Genomic DNA, 15,409 nt, shown 5'->3' with positions numbered 1-15,409 from the left:
TGAATGTTATCCTGAAATTTTCCAATTTTATCCTTCTATAAAAAAAACTAAATTCTCACAAAGTTTTCAGAAGTTATAGCCAAAATTTATATACATCTTGAAAATTTGTGGATAATACTCCACTCCTACAATCTTCTACTTCAGTATATGCAGTTTGACATTCAGTTTGTGACGAAAACCTTGTATAATTAAATAGTAAATTATTATAAAAAGTTTTAATAATAAAAATTTATTTTATGTACCTACAGGAAAGTAATTAAGTGCATCTAAAAACTATGAGCGACGATCCTTTGAGTAATTTTTAACACTAATGAAGTGTTATAAACATATATAAACATGAGTACATCCTGATGATTATGACGTTCTTAGCAACACTCTGTGGGATCAACGGGATTTTGCTGTACCAGTTCGGAAATATTTAATGTTTTCAGTAATCGGTGGATATTTAGAAAATGTGCCACAGAATAGCCTGCACGCTTCTGTGATCTGACACTACTCGATTTTTTTCTGTGAAGATATGTTAAAAGTCAAAGGTATAAAGAAAACTCTGTTGATTTAGTTCAATTAAAAGAGAGACTATCACAGGCAAGAATTTGAAAATGGAAAGAGATAGATATTGTTAAGAAGCGGGTGGCAGTCAGTTTGAACAATTAATTTAAAATAATAGCTAGCCTAATTTTCAGTTGATAGCTCATATTATTTGCTGTCTGTTGTACAATTTTCATTAGATGAACAGTTTATCTACAAAACACGTTATTTAAATGTCTACATATCTTTGCACCCTTTCCACTACAATACTAATTGTTAAGATTAGCACTGATTTTATATTTGTATGTGCCCAACCATCAAAACTTTGCTAAATCCAGAATATATACAGGGTGTCTGGTAACTACGGGGAAAAAATAAAGGGTTATATAGAGCAGATCAAACGAGTGCTAGTACTTCATATAAACTTTTTACCTAGGAGTTATTGTCACTCAAAGTAAGAAGTTGAAAAATGAATATTGCCCATAATTTCTAAAGGGTTACTTTGATTAACTTGAAATTTCTCTCTCTAAATTGCATTTGTGGATTCTGTTTAATTTCATTACAATGATGTTTTATTCTTGCCATCAACTATTCTCTTGTATAAACCGGAGTTGAATACACCAATTCTTTTAGGTAACCCCACAAGAAGAAGTCAAGGGGGTTAAGATCTGGTGACCTAGGTGCCCATAAGTGTGGTCCGCCTCGCTCAATCCACCTATCACCAAATGTTGCGTTAAGGTAATTTCTAACTTCACGACTGAAGTGGGACGGTGCCCCATCATGCATGAAATACATCTCATGTCTTGTTTGCAATGACACAATTTCTAGTAGTAGATTTAGATCGTGTTGTAAAAAGTTCAAATATCGGGCACCGATTAATCTATCCGGTAAGAAAAAGGGGCCTATTAATTGGTTATCGATTATTCCTGCCCATACATTAACTATAAATCTTTGCTGGTGTTTGCCTTGAATGACTAAATGAGGGTTTTCATGCAACAAAATAATCTTAAAAGAATAAGGAAGTGCACTGAACTAGATGGAGGACATATCGAGCATTTACTGAAGTAACCTCTTTTAATCCATGTTTCATTTTTAACTTTTTTCTGTTGCGTTGTGTCGCCGATTGTGGCTATACACAGTATATAAAAATTTAATTACCTTGACAACCGTTCATTTTTTCATAAGTCATGAAGTATACCTTTTTTGTAGAAAAGGATCTGCCTGCGAGAGCGAAATGTCAAATTTGACAGCTCTGTCAAAGTTGCGTAAATTTTAGAACATAATTTCGACCGTCCTTGTATAATAAAAAATATTTGATTCAATTTTAAATGTACAAAGATACATTTGAATGAGTTGCTTTGATCCCCCAAATTTCAAGTTGATCAAAGTAACCCTTTAGAAATTATGGGCAATATTCATTTTCCAACTTCTTACTTTGAGTGACAACGGTAGGTCTTCTAATAAATATGGTAAGGTGCGATTTAAAAAAATTAAGATAGTTTTCTCCATTGAACCTCTTTAATACAAGAAGGCATATAATAAAATTACCAATGACTCTGGCCAAAATAATAATTTTCAATTCATGTTAATAAGAGGTTAACAGCATGAGAATTGTTATCAGCGTAGACATGCTCATTGTGGAAATTATGCCAAAGCTTGTAAGTAATACGAATCAGTAAATAAAATGGTTTTTTCTATATTTATATTGCGAATTTGTTTCCCATACAAACAGGCAGAAAGTTATTTCCATTTCTGGACCTATGTGTAAACGATCTTGCACCATATTAAATGATAAGAAAATAATAACTGTTAATTTAAAACTCTGTAAACAGTATTTTTAGGAACTCCATATTTTAGGTATCTAGTACTCATTTTGGGATTTTCCTCAATCCTATCCAAAATTTGTTCTGCTACCTCTGCAGTGCTATACTAAAACTTAATTTTTCCGTTGAAAGCTTCACGAAAGCATCTTTAATTTGCAAATGTTTGATCGTTGGGCGCACAGCCATTAGGATATCTTTCTGAGTAGACTCTGACCATTTGCCTTGACAAAACCCGTAAACCAAGAACATATCTACTTGTTCATCGTATATGTCCATTCACGTTGAAAAATGAAATAAAATGTGATAAAAATCTTATCGTATTAAATACTCATCAATAATTGACAGGTATAATGACTTTTAAAAATCAAATTCAAATCATAGACAAATACAAAATCAGTGCCAACTAGCAATTTATGAAGTACTGTAATATGAGTGGCAAGATATGTGTTTAAATATTTTTTTTATCTAAATGTAACGAACATTGTAAACGAGATAAAAAATTTCCAAATAATATCAGCTATCGACTAAAAAATATTTGTCATTACTGCATAAACGAAAATAAAATTGTGGACGGATATTTTCACCATACATCGATTTTCTACCAGTTGTAACCAAAATGTGTCAATTAAAAGCAGAAGATAATGAAAATCGATTAACGCATAATAAAATTCAATTTTTTGAGGCCACGGAGCGGCCAAACGAAGCAATTTCTATGGCCCTTCATTGTACATATATTTACAGGATACTTTGTATTACACATTGTAACTTTTACATCACTGTACTTAAAAAATGTAGTCTTTCAAAATTTGAAAAAGAAAATACCGTCTCGACTTAAACAACAACGTCGTCGTGTGTATCAGTAAATCAAAAGATGAATTAAAAATTGAGCAGTGCGGGCATGGTTATAAAATATTTTTATATCCGAAGGAAATTAGTCTATTCCACGCTTTTGCCGCCCACTTTATAAATATGTGCATACAAAAATGTAAAAATACTATTTTCAAAAATCTTCTTTAGTTAACTACTAACTAAACTACTAAAATAACTTAGTCATACAGATTATCATTTTGAGGTGCATTTATATGGTCTGTCCCTAGAAATTTAATGCAAAAACTAAGTAATATCAATAAATCCAATTTAAATTTTTAACAAAACGGTTGAAAACATTTACTAAGACACAAGTATATTATGTAATATATAGTATTCAAACCCAATTCTGACTTTTTGAATCCAGTTTAAACAAAGTTCAAATATATGTATATAAGATTAATATACCTTTCATCTAATCAGTAATGTCTTGTAACGGTGTTGTTTAATACAATAGACGTCCAGAATTATTGAAGGTGACGTCATGCATAAAGGTTACACAAGGTATAAAAACTCTATCGTTGAAAATATTATCTCAATTGATTTTTTCAGTGTTTAATAATGAGTTTATAAAAATATCTTAGCTTAATCTTAACTTGAAACTTAGTCTCGATGGTAATATTTTTACTTAGTTTATAAACATTTGGTGTTAACTTAATCTTAAAAACTGGACACTCAATGACAACTTTTTGCGCATGTCTTGGTATTAGTCTCAATCCTAAGAAGTTAAAAGATAGGAACCTTTAAGGTCAGGTCTTAGGACCTCTTTGGAACTAAGACTAGGTTAGGACTTTTATAAATGTGAACACTGAAATCGGTTTAAGACCACGGACTAGTCAGGACTATGACCTTTTTATAAACTCACCATAAACCTGTTTTATTTTCCTGAGGTCTTAACTAATCTCAGTAATTCTGGATGCTGATTCTGACTGGTCATTTAAGTGAGATTAACTAAGATGTCAGTTAAATCAAATATAGTGACAGCAATGGTTTTATAAGTTGTCCTAATACAATGATTAAGTGTCAGTGTTGCTCACCGTGGCAATAAAATAAGTCACCACCATATGAAATATTTCTACAAAGCAACACTTCAGCCATTCTGAATCTCTCTGAACCATAATTTTTCAACCAAAATGAATCGATGCTTAAATTGTCATTGTTATGCTTTATGTCGTAATGATATAAATGAAGCATGATTATCTTTATCTATTATATTTTTGTTTATCTTTTTTTAGTGGACGGATTTAGATAAAAGATAAAAAGTTATCTTAAAAAAATTGCAATACTTATCAGTCGTCGTGTCTTTCTTGTAAATAGTTGATAAAAGACGAAATATCGGAACTGAAAATTTGATTCCTGTTTGAGAATAGAGAAAGAAAATGGCCTTAAAATTTGTGTGTAGCTGTTTAAATAAATCAGGAAGCAGTAAAAAAATTACATTTTTCAAAATATCGTCTTATCTTGTGAGTTTCAATTTCTCTCCAGGAAGCTGTTTTAAAATCATAGTTCTAACAATAAGAATCGTAGACAAGGTTAATTTCTTTTTACAAAGAGGATAGGATCATATTTTATAGCAAATTTTTAAGAACAGGTAGAAGTCAACACAAAGACTTGTTTACCTCCATACAGAAAAAAAAATCATAACTTACAGGGTCTATATCCACTCTCGTCATGTAAATTGCTTATTATGTATTACACTATTATTTTAAATAAACGTTTAGATATTTAAAAAATATTCTACTAAAACCGTCACAATATTCATTCGTGAATTTAATTTATAAATAAGCTAACTCAAATGACAGCAAATCTAAGGAAAGAAGCTATTAAATCCTATAAGTATTTACAAACATGCTTAATTGGTAATGGAATAAATATGTTATTAAAGATATTTAAAAAACGATGTGATTTTAATAGTAGTTAACAAATTTAATGTAGCGGTTTTTTTTTATTCTATTTTGGACCAGTCTTTAACAAAGCATTCTTTTTTGTCTGGAGCTGGTACGGCATGGTGCCTAGGTCAAATAGGATAACCTCTCCAATTTTTCATATTTAAAAATTTAGTCGTAATAAAATTATCTTTGCGTAAAATGTAATGTACCGGGAAACCGATGCCAAATTATGATACCCTAACTTTTAAGTACTTCCCCACTAACATGTAATATGACGTAATACATACAGGGTGTTTATTAAGTACTTGTACAAACTTTAAAGAGTGAATCTTTGATTAATTTTAAGATAAAAGGATCATTTCTGAGCACTGAGCCCACAAATGTTTATCGAGAGTGAATCTTGACCTACCGTATTATTCGGTCAGTAACCTAGTTTTTATTGGGTTTTTAATGCGTAGTGAACGTGAATGAATAATATATTTCCTTACATTTAATATATTAACAAGTATTATTTATTTGATGAAACAACAAATGTATAATAAAGATACTAATTGTTTTCGAATGTTAGGTTATTGCAATTTAGTAGTTTTATACTCGTAACTGAATATGAGTTTCTAGAATCATGTTCAATGAATTATTCAGTTTGTAGTTCATATGACTTATTGCTTTTCAAAGAGTAGTATGGTACGTAACTATTTAAAATGCCAGTATGGCTAAAGCAACACTCATTTGTTAATAAAATTGGGATCTGCTGCATTTTGATATTGAAACCAATTGCAAAATTCAAGACGACTGGGGAAATCAACTGTTCGCTTCAACGAATGGGGAAGTTAAGGGGCAATTTGCTTATGTTTTAAAAGGTCGAGTAATTTTTTTTCGATTTTATGTCTTTACTAAGCCTTCCAAATACGTGGTTAAAATTAAAGACATTATGACTGAATCACCTTGTATAGCTAAGTACCTCTTCCAACAGTATAAAATGGTCAAATGTACATATATTTCAAATAGAATATACTTTAGATTAGTAGGAAAAGTTTTGGATGGCCGATTCACTGACAAAATTGAATTGAACTTTTATCCAAAGTATTTTAAATAAAATTTTATAATAAAATATTTATGAAACAAGGGAGCTTGGTTAGGATACCCAATTTGGATATTAAATCTGATTCACCATGTATAAGTAATAAACGTGTTGTCATCCTCAAAGCAATAAAAGAAAGAAAACAGAATTTTGAAATGATCCAATTATAAAAATATTCGAACCGTGAAAATTGCTTTAACAAGTTGGTTAAACTTCGCCACCCAAAATACCTCATTAATTTAAAAAAACGAAAACACCATGAACAAAAACTAGAAATATCCAGTTTCTAATGCTAATTTGTTGTGTAACTGTGTTAATACCTGTCTCAGTTTCTATACCGTTCAGGTAGAACTAACTTTAATTAGTTAACTCATGTATTTACGTATATAATTATAATTGCATTGGAAGAATAAAATATTCCGATTATTTATATAATATTCCGAATGCACCATGCAATTATTAAATGCTCTTATCTCTTAATTTTACAAATTGGATTTGTAGGTTCACTGAATTTGAAATATAATTATTCAGCTCAAGGTCTATTATATAACAAAAAAAAAATTTAAATTGGATATATACGTAAAGAAACAACAAATTACAGAGGAGAAATATATATGGGAATACTCTGATAATAATCGTATTAGTATTATAAACTGAATTGAATGATGATCCTGATAACATATAAATTGTATCAATCTTATAGCATCTACTCAGTGATATGAAACTGTTGAATATATAGATATATAATTTAAAAATGGTTCAGATTTCGAATGAAATTGTCTCAAATTTTCTAGATTTCTGCTTTGTGAATCTTAGCCAAAATATGCTCTCTCTCTCTCTCTCGCTAGAATTCTGATATTTCTTAGGACTATTGAGTGCCCTGTATCTGCTCTATGCTATGCTATGTATCTTCTCTATGGTTTGCAACTGCTCATTTTTCGCGTAACACATCGTGATAAGGTGTCTCCTTATTTATTTCATGAACAATGTGGTATAACCAAATAGAATAAATTTAGTGTCTCAATTATTGTCCATATTTATAAAAAATCCCAAGACATGGCGATTTTGGATTCTGAAATGATATTTTGCAACGTAAAAATTTCATCCCTAAATTCAACAACCTTCGAATGACAGTTGCAAACTCTAAATTTTTAAAGTAGGGGCTTGTCATACCTTATTTGAAAGATCTTTTCATACTTTATTAAAAATGCCATGGTCTTGCATCTTTATTATCTAAAAAATTAATTCATCTGTTTGCTACAGCAAACTAAAAAAAACTATTTCAATGTAGATGTTCAAAATAAGTGCCTTGCACGTCGTGGTAGTATTCTAATCGCAAATAATAATGTCTTCTAACGGTTTCCAAGCGTGATCGACCTAACCTCAATCGTTATTTTTCTTTTCAGCTCACCTATATCGCGTGGCTTAGTTTTGGTAATCACTTCTCACATATCCCCATAGAAAGAAATCTAAGGGTGTAAGATCAGGAGAAGGTGCTGGACATTCTAGCGAACCTCGCCTCCCTGTCCACCGATCTGGGAATGTTAAGTCAAGCTTTTGCCGGACATTAATTCGGTAATGTGGGGGTGCCCCATCTTGCTAGAACCATAATGTCACATTGTCACATCTCCATTCAGATCACCATCAACGAAAAAGGACCAATGACATGGTCTCCAATTATCTCTACCCAAACATTAACCTTTTCAGGGTTTTGCATATGTAATTCTCTCATCGAGTGAGGATTTTCATTAACCCAGTAGCGACCACTTTGACGATTCACATGGCCAAGAAGAATAACAGTGGACTCATCAGAAAACAAAACATTTTCTAGTTGGATAACATTGTTATCAAAATCGTCCTCATTAAGCTCATGAGTTGGGGTCAGTTTATAGGGAATTTTATTCATTTACAATCGAGGAATGCTGAAGCTGCTTGTCGACCTGAACTATGTGGGTTTTTTTCAAAATCAAGCAGTACATATAATTTGGTACCGTTACTCATTGCATTGGAAGCTTCCTTTCTTTATCTGAATATGTGCATCTTCGCAATTTTTCCAATTTTGCTAATTGTATTTTGGGATATAGGGGGCAAATAAGGAAATTTTTCTTGAAATAGACGAGGAACTTGTGTGATCACATTCTATCTCCGCAACCAACCATCTCCCAAAACTTTAAACAATACGCAAAACACTGACAACTATTCATCGCTGTCAATTAAATAGCAAGCAGCTACGGCGTTTTCAATAAAACTGGCTATGAAGATTTTTTTAAGTTTTCATATCTTCTTTTTAGTTGATAATGTTGAAAAAGAACACTAAAATTGTTTTTGCTAGCCTGCAAGGACAAAACGCTGTAAGTTTTTGTTTGTGTAGCGAATTTCGTCAAGTAGATCGTTAATTTTTGCAATAAATATGAAAACCATAACATTTTGAATAGAGAACAAAAAGACCTTTTAAATGAGGTATCACAAGCCACTTCCCATTAAAAAATTTGAGTTTAGGGATGAAATTTTTACGCTCAAGATGTCACTTCACAGAATCAAAAATCGACGGGATTTTTTATAGATATGCATATAACTGGCATTCTGAATTTATTCCATTTGGCTGTTCCACACTGTATACTTTACCACATGTACTGAGATACTGTATACATTCGGGTCTTGGAGCGCGTCAGTATTGCAGTTCATCTTGAGAAAATTCGCCTCTGTTTCTCTTTAGACCGTTATAGACAATCCTTTGTTGCTTCAATGATTTGTCAACGATATATAAACTTGACCATACCATCGTTTCTTTAGACCAAAGTTTATAGTTTTGGGAGGTTAAAAAAATATGTCTATAACCAACACTTTCCTGTCCGCGAGATTTTTATAGAGCTGTTTTTTTGGAAATAGTAGAATTAAAATCTTGATAAAATGTAATATGTACGTAGTTGTGACCTTAAATAATCGACAGCTCGCATTCTTTTGACGTAAACATCTTTTGTCCAAAACTGTTCATTAATTTCGGAGTGACCCTAGTATTGTTAACTTTTTCAACGACATTATTCAGAAGTAATGAAATTTATAGTGTTTATGTCTGGAAATGTGAATAGCGTATGTTGATATTACAAACTTGGACCTAGTTTACAGTTTACTTTATTCTTTTATTACAAGAAGCTACTGAACTAAATTGTTGATGCCAAGTTTAGTGTCTGTTAAGTACTTTAAACTTTATTTTTAGATATCTTATGTAGTTACTCGTTCCAAAAAAAAAAATATTCTTAAAACTAATTTTCCTTTTTTATTCAAATACGCCATTAAATTTCATTGTGACGTTTCATTTTCAGATGAAGTTGATAAAGATCAAGAGCGTGTTGCGAATAAAATAGTAAGTACTCAGAAGATTCAGACTCAAACATGAACTCTGAAGTTCTTCCCACAACCAAATTTTCAAAATAATTTTTTTTTTGAGCTCGTTCTTTTACGTTACTTTGTTGGAGAAAAAACGCTTTAAATTTCTTTTTGCTTTTCTAAAGAAATTACTATATTTTATTAACTATTTGTGTTTGAGCTCGACTAATTTGATGTTCGAGAACATTCCGACCTGGAATATATCAAATTTTGTTAAAATGTGTTAATTTAATAATAATCATTGAGTATTATTCCAGAAAAATGTATATGAAAAGATATTTTCTAAAATGTTTTTATTTTAAGTTTCTTAAATATTTCAATATTCCCACTTTTTGCTTTGGAAAGAAGTGATTTTTTTGTATTTTTTCAAATTGTTAAATCTCTATCCACAACCATTCATAAGTTAACTTATAAATAACGAATTTAAAAAAAAATGAACTTACATTAAAATTAAAATTGTAAAAGTTTTAAAAAAAAGACGAGTTTGCCTTTGTAAAACACATCATCAAATTAATTAGATCTCGATATCTCCTCGGAAAATTATTATTCATTTAAATTGTGCAACTTTACCCTTTACCCCCTGCATTTGTTAGGGTTTTAGAAATTTTTTAAAAATAATGGCATTTAGAGATAGCTAAATTAATTTGTATGTAATATTGCATTGGCATGATTACTAAAATCACACAAAAAAACTTTAGTCATCAAAACACAATATTTTTTAAAATCTCCGAATGAGTTTATACAACGGCAATTTTATAAATGTTTTGGAGTTGCACGAGGGCGTCATTATGGCATGCATTTTAGATCGGGAGATATTAGACTGAAGTTCGACGACGTCTTTCTCGTTTATGCCTCTGAGAGTACTGAAAGGTAACCGAGAGACAAGTATAATAAACTAAATTTAAAAGATGGACTGCGGGACACCTTAATGGAAAACTTTGTAAGAAAATGTGAAAAACATCTTTATTTGTCTACCAATTTCTCATTAATGCCAATTAGAAATTTGACATTATTATATTCGAAAAGCTCATAAAAATATTGGCATAAGTCCTACTAAGGACTAAAGCAAATAGAGCTTTGGAAAAGCTGCGGAAAATTTTTATTTTCATTTTATAACTTTCTCATTTATGCCGTTGAAAATTTATCATACTTACTATAAATAATGTACTGTGTCAAGTAGGCATAACTCCTCTATGGGTCCAATATGAAGGCATAAGTCCCAAAGTTGTAGGAAAATTCATGAGAATTTTTACGTCTTTCTCGCTTATGCCATTTTGCATGCACTTAGGAAACTGCATTATAAAGTCATATAAATGTAGGCATAAGTCCACATTGGATTTTCATTAATTTTTTCATTAAGTAAATTATTTTGAATTTTAATACGAGTCAGGTCAACAAAGTAGAAAAATAATAGAAAATTGTCACAATTTTCTCGTTTATGCCGTTTCGTACACGAGTAGAAAATATTATTAAAAGCCACTTTCAAGAGTGGCATGAATGTCACGTCGTATGTAAAATTTTTTTAAAAGTTTTCAAAAATTAAAAATTGCGGTTATTTCCTCGCCTTCGCAATTTTCGATATACTTAAATTAATCTAAAAAATGTATCATAAATAATGCAACTGTCGGAGAAGATATATATATATATATAAAATGAATATTTCTAACTATAAAAAGGAATAAAAAATTTAAAATATATATATAAAATGAATATTTCTAACTATAAAAAGGAATAAAAAATTTAAAATAAAAAAAAATATATTTTCGTTCATCAAGAGCTGAAGATAAAATTGTTTGAAATTTGAAAATGTGAAAAATCATAAAACCGAAAAAACTCATATTTTTGATATGCTTTAATTTTAAGTTGATAAAAATCTGTTTTACTTTAAGTGTTATTGTCTGTGTTAATTATATTTAAAAATTAGTAATTCAAAGTTTTTGAGGAAGCATTAGTATATTATTAGCGACAGTACAAGACTAAACCGATTGTCATGAAAATTTTTTTTGCAAGTTTGTTATACCTTGTAAAATGACCTATGGGTGCGATAAATGTAATTTGTGACCTTTTGACCTTGATAAAATTCGAATTCGTGGGACACCCAACCTGTTGTGCTTAAAATACGTTTTTAAAATAACTTCACAGACATTTTGGACCATACAATGCTCACGGAAAATTATTCAAAGTTTTTTTCTGAGTTCTTATTATCTTTGTGACTTCAAGCCATATCACAAAGGTCATTTTAAGGTCAAAGGCGTATTTTGTAGGTTAAATACTGTATATTCATAAGATAAGGTTTGAATTCATCAAAAATTATTATGAAACGATATCAGCCAGCTGCGACTCTACGTTCATACCTCAACATAACCTCCATGCTTCAAGGTCATTTGAATGTCAAAAGCCTATTTTACACGTTAAATGCTTTATATTCGTAGGATAAAACTAAAAAATTATAAGGAAACGATATGATATACCCGACCACCAAAGGCAAGGATGATATACCCGATCAGTTAAAGCAAGGATGATATACCGTACCAATGAAGGCAAGGATATTTGAACAATTTTTCGTGAACATTGTATGGTCCAAAATGTCTGTGAGGTTATTTTAAGAACGTATTTTATGCATGCACAACAGGCTGGGTGTCCCACGAATTCGAATTTTATCAAGGTCAAAAGGTCACAAATTAAATTTATCGCACCCATAGGTCATTTTTCAAGGTATAAGAAACATGTAAAAAAATGTTCATGAAGATCGGTTTAGTATTGTACTGTCGATGTCGGCAGAATTTTGTCCAAATGAGCACACTCTGCGGCAGGGGGGCAATGAACAAGCATCAAAATTCAATAATTGTTTTTTGAAGTGTTCATTTACTTCCACCGTGCCGTAGGTTTTTATAAATAACTGAAGTCGTGCTTCATCTACATATTGAAAGTGGTTTAATCAATTTTTTTTGTTGAGTACATTTGGCAAACGAATTTTTCAATATCTTTAAATGCGTTACTGCAAAGAAAAAATTGTTTATTAAGAATTAAATTACATTAAACGCATGAATTACTTATATTTACAAAATTAAAAATACGCTAAATGCAAGTAAGTAGAAGTATGTCGAAAATTGCGCAGGCGATGAAATAAACTTTTTAAAAAATTTTACATACGACGGTACCTTGTGGTATTCATGCCACTCTTGAAAATGGCTTTTAATAATATTTTCTAATCGTGTACGAAACGACATAAACGAGAAAATTGTGGCAATTTTCTATTATTTTTCAACTTTGTCGACCTGACTCGTATTAAAATTCAAAATAATTTACAACATGAAAATCCAATGTGGACTTATGCCTACATTTATATTACTTTATAATGTAGTTTTCTACGTACATGCAAAATGGCATAAGCGAGAAAGACGTAACAATTTTCATGAATTTTCCTACAACTTTTCAAAAATTTTTTAGCATATAGTCCTCACCAAGGACTTATGCCCTTTAAAAAAATGAATACTTTCACTTTTTTCTTTGCAATAAGCTATAATTTATTCATGAGAAAAACGTTGACCAAAACGAAAAATTTTCCGCAGCTTTTCCAAAGTCCTATTTTCTTTAGTCCTTAGTAGGACTTATGCCAATGTTTTTTATGAGCTTTTCGAATATAATAATGTCATATATCTAATTGGCATTAATGAGAAATTGGTAGACAAATAAAGATTTTTTTTCACATTTTCTTACAAAGTTTTCCATTTTTAGGTCCCTTGCGACACTTATGCCAAAAAAATGTTATGATAAAATCGATACTTCTCTTCAACTTATGAACATGACATAAGTGAGAAATACGTCGCTGTATATATTATTTTTTTGAAAAGGAAAATTGAATTTTCACAAAGGTGTCCCGCAGCCCATCTTTTAAATTTAGTTTATTGTACTTGTCTCTCGGTTACCTTTCAGTACTCTCAGAGGCATAAACGAGAAAGACGTCATCGAACTTCAGTCTAATATCTCCCGGTCTATTTTCAATTACCCTCTTCAATATTAATATTTTATCTTCAGTAAAACATAGCTTTTAATTATTTCTGATAGAGAGACACATAATTCTGTTATTGAAAGGTTGCATATAAAAATATAAGAATTATGACCAAAAAAATTAAATTGCTACATATTCTATACAAAGAACGCATAAATTAAAATGGAAGTCTGTACCATTTTCACAGTTATCTTAAAATTGCACCATTTACTTACAAGTTTCAAGTTGTTACGTATAAGTTTAAGAGTACAGTTTAATAATTTATATAAATTTATTTTAAAAATTATAATTAAGATACTCACCTCAAAGGTTAGCTCGTGGCTGCTCTTTGAATATTTTAAAATTTACTGCTTCTCCACTGGGTTTCTCCTCAAAGAGCCATATTTTGTACTCGAAGTTAATCAGACATTTAATTTGTGAACTCCTCTAACCTCTAGCAAACAAAAATCTTCAATATCGCATACATAAAATTATCTTAATTGTCTGATTGCCACTTAATGACCCACCAATAGGAAACCCCCAATGTGATTGTTGTGAAAGCCAATTCGTGTTTGAATTATTTTGATATTATCATCTCAAAAATGTGCGGCGATTTAATCTGGACTAATTATACTAATATTTAGGTTTTTGTCATAATGAATTTGGTTATTTTATTATTACAGTACAATGTAGATACTTCCAAGTTTAAAAAGATACCTCCAAGTTTAAAAAGGTCATTTTTTCTTTATTACATGCACGGTTTGATTAAAAATATAAGCAAGGCAAGTAACTTTAAAATGAAATAATGAAACTTTACACGTGAGTCGTACGTTTTATCTTCGATGGTGCAATTCTCATAAAAAATTATTATTATTATTATTATTATTATTATTATTATTATTATTATTATTATTATTATTATTATTATTATTATTATTATTATTATTATTATTAATAATAATTTCGATTAAAAATTATGATGTAAGAGTTTCGAGATCCTTCCTCAGTGATTCTACTGACAGCACACGCGAAAATATGAACTTTAATAGCTGAGAACATATAATTTGTGTACAAACAGTTCAACGATTGGTGTGTTTCGAAAACAGCGGATTATCTTATGGAAAATATGTTCCCTGCTTAATATTCAGAAAGTGTAAGGCATATAAACCACCGAATATTGGTCGGAATATTCCACAGTGATAGCTGAAAAAGATATCGATTTTAAACAATTTTCTAAGATATATTACGTCTGTAGAATACCGTACTAAAAAATCAAAGGGGCATTTGCCTATTTTTCTTCACCTAACTTTTCACATGGAACTTACCATGTAATATATACAGAGTGTACCATTGAAAACTTTGCACCCGGCTTATTTTGAACTACGTTCCAAAATATTAAAATTGCCGCGACACGTCCATTTTGTTTTCGAGGAGGACACATTTTTTTATAGTTTTCCCTTTGGCATTTTAAACAATTAATTAAATGATTAATATAAAATTATCTTTTATTTCCAAGCATAAGTATTTTTTTTTTTTCAACAACAGATGAACTAAAATTGAAAAAATTACATGATGACAACCAGAATTAAAAACACTTTCGAATGAGGTGTCACTCGACCTAGAGTACCATTTAAGATTCTAAAGATGAATGCGCTCCCGCGAAGGGGGTTGTTCTGCCGAGTCTGTATTTAACGCTAAAATGTGTCCCCTCGAAAACAAAATGGACGTGTCGCAGCAATTTTAATATTTTGGAACGTAGTTCAAAATAAGCCTGGTGCAAAGTTTTCAATGGTACACCCTGTATATAGTTATTGTACGTAATAGTAAGTACCAGCTAAAGTTA

General features: G+C 30.5%; 1 protein-coding gene across 1 annotated transcript in view; it reads right to left on the bottom strand.

Annotated features, from left to right (window-relative positions):
* Positions 1-13,996, bottom strand: part of LOC108914800 (facilitated trehalose transporter Tret1-2 homolog) — a 48,179-nt gene extending 34,183 nt beyond the window's left edge. Inside the window, exon 1 of the mRNA XM_018720689.1 lies at positions 13,890-13,996. The gene's annotated coding sequence lies outside the window, so the exon portion shown is untranslated. The remainder of the gene's footprint in view (positions 1-13,889) is intronic.
* Between the last annotated feature and the right edge of the window lie 1,413 nt (positions 13,997-15,409).

Source organism: Anoplophora glabripennis, unplaced genomic scaffold (genome assembly GCF_000390285.2).
Source record: "Anoplophora glabripennis isolate ALB-LARVAE unplaced genomic scaffold, Agla_2.0 scaffold935, whole genome shotgun sequence".
NCBI classification, from domain to species: domain Eukaryota; kingdom Metazoa; phylum Arthropoda; class Insecta; order Coleoptera; family Cerambycidae; genus Anoplophora; species Anoplophora glabripennis.
The sequence above is the reverse complement of the archived record's forward strand: the minus strand, read 5'-3'. Positions and strand labels throughout refer to the sequence as shown.